We start from the raw sequence: 5,000 nt of genomic DNA, 5'->3' as shown, positions 1-5,000 counted from the left end.
AAGGGACCTTGGAGGTCTTCTAGTCCAGCCTCCTGCTCAGGCAGGACATCTTATTCCATTCTAGATAAATCACTGTCCAGTTTCTTCTTGAAAACGTCCCGGGGTGGAACGCCCAGAAGCGAGTCGCTTAACGGCCATGGCAAGAAAGGTCGTAAAAACGGAGCAAAACCCACTTAACTATCATGTTTAGCAAGTGGAAACTTTAGAGTCTGTTACAGTCACAACTGAGCGCCAAATTTGTGCTGCTAAGTGAGACGTTTCACGACTTCTCACGCCCCATTTGTTCAACGCATCCCTGCCGCTGTTAACATTAGCCGCACGGTCGTTAAGCGAGCCTGCCTTCCTCGTGGACCTTGCTGCTCAGAAGGCCGCCAGAGGCGATCACTCGGGGAGAACGGGAACCGTCGTAAACGTGAGTCAGTGGCTTAGCCTTCCGAATGTAAGTCACGTGACGCCGTGGGGATGCTGGAGTGGTCATAAGCGTGGAAACACGATCCGAAGAACCTTTTTTTCCCCAGCGACGTCGTAAGGACTGGCTGATTCTGCCTACCCCACCCCTCCCCTCCCCGGAGTCTCCACGCGGCCTGTTTTGGATGCGATGTAAGAGCCTGCGCGGAGGCTCCGGGAGGGCGAAAAATAGGCCTCCCTCAAGTCCTAAAATCGGCCTGTTTCCAGCCTCCGGAGCCCAGGGGAAGTTGTTTTCACCCTCCCGGAGGCTAGGAGAAAGCCGTCAGAGCCTGGGGAGGGGTGAAAATGCCTCTCCCGTCTCCGCCATAGTGCAGAAGGCCGAGCAGGCCATGCCCCCCCATGGCAACCCAGCCACCGGGCAGAGATTTGCAAACATTTTTCAGTCTCACCACCCTGCTCAGGGTGGTAACGGTTCGTTACGACGGGACGCGGAGAGAATGACATATCCCCGGTCTTAGAAGTTTGATGACTTTCTGATAAGTTTCGAACAAAGTTTGGGGAGCCCGTGGGCAGAGCCGGGCACCGGCGAGACCCTTACCTGTGGCAAGGAAACCTCTGTCCGTCGGCCACCAGCGTGACGTCACAGAGCAGCTCCCCCTGGTACATCTCGGTCAGTCCTGGCTCCGGGAAGAGGAGACAAGCTCAGATCGACAAGCCAGGTTAAGGGCCCAACGTTTCCCACCTTCCATCCAAGCTCCAAATTCTTGAGCAACGGCAAAAGATGCAAAAATTTGCATTTCCCCGTCCCCCCCAAAAAATATGACAAACGGAAAGTCTTTTTTCGCGCGTTAAGCACAGGCAGTCCCGGACTTACGACGGTTCGTTTAGCGACCGTTCGAAGTTACGACGGGACTGGATAAAGCAACTGAGGACCGGGTTTTTTCCCGTTTACCGTCCCTTCTGCGGTCAGGTGGTCAAAATTCAGATGCTTGGATGCTGACTCGTATTTATGGTGACAGCGTCTGGCGGGGGGGGGGGAGAGCACCTGATCCCTTTTTGTGACCTTCCAACAAGTCGATGGGGAAGCCCGATTCGTTTAACAACCGTGTTCCCCATTGATCAACTGCAGGGATTTGCTTAACAACCGTGGCAAGGAAGGTTGCAAGACAGGGCAAAATAGCCGTCTCGCTTAGCGACAGAAATTTGCAATCGTAAGTTGAGGATTATCTATAGGATAAGCATTGGGTTTCTAAGTATGGGAAGCATTCTTCCCTTAGACTTCAACTCCCAGAATTCCTCATGGCTGGCTGGCCAGCCGGCCTGGGGAATTCTGGGAGTTGAAGTCCACGTGTCTTTAATGGTTGAAACACGCTGCTCTAGAGAAATCCAGAGGACATTGTCACTTCTTTTCCTCAAGAATGAAGTTTAAAAAGAAAAAAAAAACACTTTCGGAGGGAGAAACTTTTTTAAGAACTTAGATATCGGCACTAAAACTTTTTCTATGGTTTCTTCGTTCTTCTGGGGAAACTTTTAACACACTTCAAATTAATGATCCACAATTAAAATTATTTAGCGTTCCAGCGTAACTCTGGAACGCCTCGAGCAATTTCAACCGAACTTGGTACACAGGTGACTTACTCTCTGGAAAGAAATACTGTGTGTGTGGGGGGGGGGTAAGATACCCCTAATACCGCTCAGGGTGTGTCCCCCTGTGTGTGTCCCCCTGTGTGTGTGTGTGTTCGAGCATAACACCTGGGCCGCTGAAATGAAAAGGACTGAATAACATCTATCGTGTCAAGTCACAGTACTTTTGACACTGATCGTGTGCATTCAAGTTCTGTTAAAATACAGCCTGTTGTGCCTTAAAATGGCTTCTACTGTACAGCACAGTGGAGCTGCTATGGTAACACCCGTAACAACACCCATTGGGCTGTGTGTTCTGTTAAGATGCAGCCTGTTGTTCCTTTAAATGGCTTCTACTGGACTACTGTAAAGTGGCTTCTACTGTACAGCACAGTGGAGCTGCTATGGTAACACCCGTAACAACACCCCTTGGGCTGTGTGTTCTGTTAAGATGCAGCCTGTTGTGCCTTTAAATGGCTTCTACTAGACTACTGTAAAATGGCTTCTACTGTACAGCACAGTGGAGCTGCTATGGTAACACACGTAACAACACCCCTCGGGCTGTGTGTTCTGTTAAGATGCAGCCTGTTGTGCCTTTAAATGGCTTCTACTAGACTACTGTAAAATGGCTTCTACTAGACTACTGTAAAATGGCTTCTACTGGACTACTGTAAAATGGCTTCTACTGTACAGCGCAGTGGAGTAACAGCTTCAAAGTACTCCACAAGGGAGGGATCCCTCTGGTAATTATGTTTGGTCCGGACATTTTCCCCGCTAAAAATAAAAACATGGGTAACGCCGGGCTATTAGCTAGTTTACTATAATAGCAATCTATCAACTTAAGATTTCCAAACTACAGTTCACAAAATACGAAACTACTCCTGTGGGAACGGTTGTGTTGTGAACCCTTTGAAATTGGGACAGCCGTAGTTAAGAGGTCTCTGAAACTCTTACCTTCTTTTAAGCCAAGAGGTCTTGGTTTCAGCTTGGTGATCTGTCCTCTTTCTGGCTGGTACTCATCATGAGCTATCAAACAAAGAAAGTTGCATCAACAAGATCTTGAGTTGATGGCCTTTCATCTTTTAATACTTCTCCAGGATGGCGTGGCAGAGAGGCTGAACTTAAGAACTGAAGTCCTGTCTCATAGGTCTTCCTTGGCTCAAGGTTCTCAGCCTTGGTCGCCTTCAACTTCCAGAGTTGAAGTCCACATGGTCTTTAGGTGGCCAAAGTTGAGAACATTGGGCTAGAAGAAGAAGGAACAACAAGGAAGACCCACTACTCCTCCCTCTGGAAGTTGAAGTTGCGTGAAGACCTGAAGATATGTGGACTTCAACTCCGGAAGTTGAACGTCCACATATCTTTAGGTAGCCAAAGTTGAGAACATCGGACTAGAAGGAAGGAAGGAACAACAAGGAAGGCCTACTGCTACTCTTCTGGAAGTTGAAGTCATGCAAAGACCTGAGAACGTGTGGACTTCAACTCTGGAAGTCCACCCAACTTCAGGGATGGACTTCTAGGATGGAGTAATGTTGAGGAGGTTAGGAAATATAAGAAATTGGAGGAGGGAGAGGAGGAGGAGAGAGAGGAGGAGGAGAGAGAAGGAGTAGGAAGGAAGAGAGGAGAAGGAAGAGGGAGAGAAGAGAGAGGAGGAGGAGAGAGAAGGAGTAGAAGGAAGAGAGGAGGAGGAGAAGAGAGGAGAGGAGGAGGAAGAGAGAAGAGAGAGGAGGAGAGAGAAGGGGTAGAAGGAAGAGGAGGAGGAGAGAGAAGGAGTAGAAGAAGAGAGGAGGAGGAGAGGAGGAGAAGGAAGAGAGGAGGAGGAGAAGAGAGGAGGAGAGAGAGGAGAGAAGAGAGGGAGGAGGAGAGAGAAGGGGTAGAAGGAAGAGAGGAGGAGAGAGGAGAGTAGAAGGAAGAGAGGAGGAGGAGAAGAAGAGGAAGAGAGAAGAGAGGAGGAGAGAGAAGGGGTAGAAGGAAGAGAGGAGGAGGAGTAGAAGGAAGAGAGGAGAAGGGGAAGAAGGAAGGAGGAGAAGGAAGAGAAGAGGAAGAGAGGCGGAGAGAGGAGAGAGAAGGGAGGAGGAAGAGGAAGGAAGAGAGGAGGAGGAAGAGGAAAAAAGGAGAGAGGAGGAAGGTGAGGGGTGTGAAGGAGGGGAGGAAGAGAGGAGCAGGAGAGAGGAAGAGGACTTCTTTAGGATTGGAGTAATGTTGAGGGGATCGGAAATATAAGGAATCGGACAAGCTGCCCTCTGTAACTTATCATTTTATCGATGTACAAAATAAAATAGAAAATTAAGGGAAGGAAAAAGAAAGGGGGGAACAAAAATTCGAGGTACGAGGGAAGAAAGAAAAAGGGGTTTGACTTCCGACTCTTTTTAGCACAGTGACAATATTACAACCTTTTTCTCCTTTTATTTTTGCATCCTGAACTCGACACATCCCGGCAGGGAAAATTTGGGATTTGAGAGTTGGAAGGTGACATCCCTTCTGATCGTAAAAGACTCCGGCTGCCGGTTTTCTTACCTCTTGATGCTACGGTAGCCCAGTTATAAAAAGTGTCGGGGGGAAAAAATAGGTCACTCTACCCTGGACCCATCAGTCTGGGCCAGCGCAATGCCCAGGGACCCTGGCAGAGTCGCCCCCTGCCCATCCGCTCTCTGGGGCCGCTTCTCCAGAGTCTTCTGGTGCCTTCTGCCATCCCTTAAGGCCAAGAAGTTCTGCCCCCCAGCGAAGGACGAGCTCTCAGCCTTTCTGGATACACAGCCATTATGATGTCACATCCGCACCCTGAATCTCTGTGCAGAGAAAAAAGGCATTTGACAGGTTAGAGTGGAATCTGGATTTTCTTTCTCTCTCTCTCTCTCCCTCCAGGGAGAGCCCTTGGGGTGAGCTTGTTAGAAGATCCTGGCCATTCTTTGTAGATTCCTTGGCCATGATTTTGAATCAGTTGCTGCCGGGACCCCCTGGGGGAAATGGAG

At 49.3% G+C, this 5,000-nt stretch overlaps 1 pseudogene across 1 annotated transcript in view; it reads right to left on the bottom strand.

Moving 5' to 3' along the window:
- LOC106556146 (kelch-like protein 38) overlaps positions 1-5,000 on the bottom strand; it is a 9,576-nt pseudogene that overhangs the window by 4,057 nt on the left and 519 nt on the right. Inside the window, exons 2-3 of the transcript XR_015695164.1 lie at positions 2,986-3,057; positions 1,007-1,085 (exon numbers count right to left, since the gene is read on the bottom strand). The product of XR_015695164.1 is annotated as a kelch-like protein 38 (transcript). The remainder of the gene's footprint in view (positions 1-1,006; positions 1,086-2,985; positions 3,058-5,000) is intronic.

The sequence above is a fragment of the Thamnophis sirtalis genome, unplaced genomic scaffold (assembly GCF_051295495.1).
Source record: "Thamnophis sirtalis isolate CommonGarterSnake01/CBP01778 unplaced genomic scaffold, rThaSir2_p1.2 scaffold_15, whole genome shotgun sequence".
Classification (NCBI taxonomy): Eukaryota; Metazoa; Chordata; class Lepidosauria; order Squamata; family Natricidae; genus Thamnophis; species Thamnophis sirtalis.
This window is presented reverse-complemented; position numbering and strand designations above follow the sequence as displayed.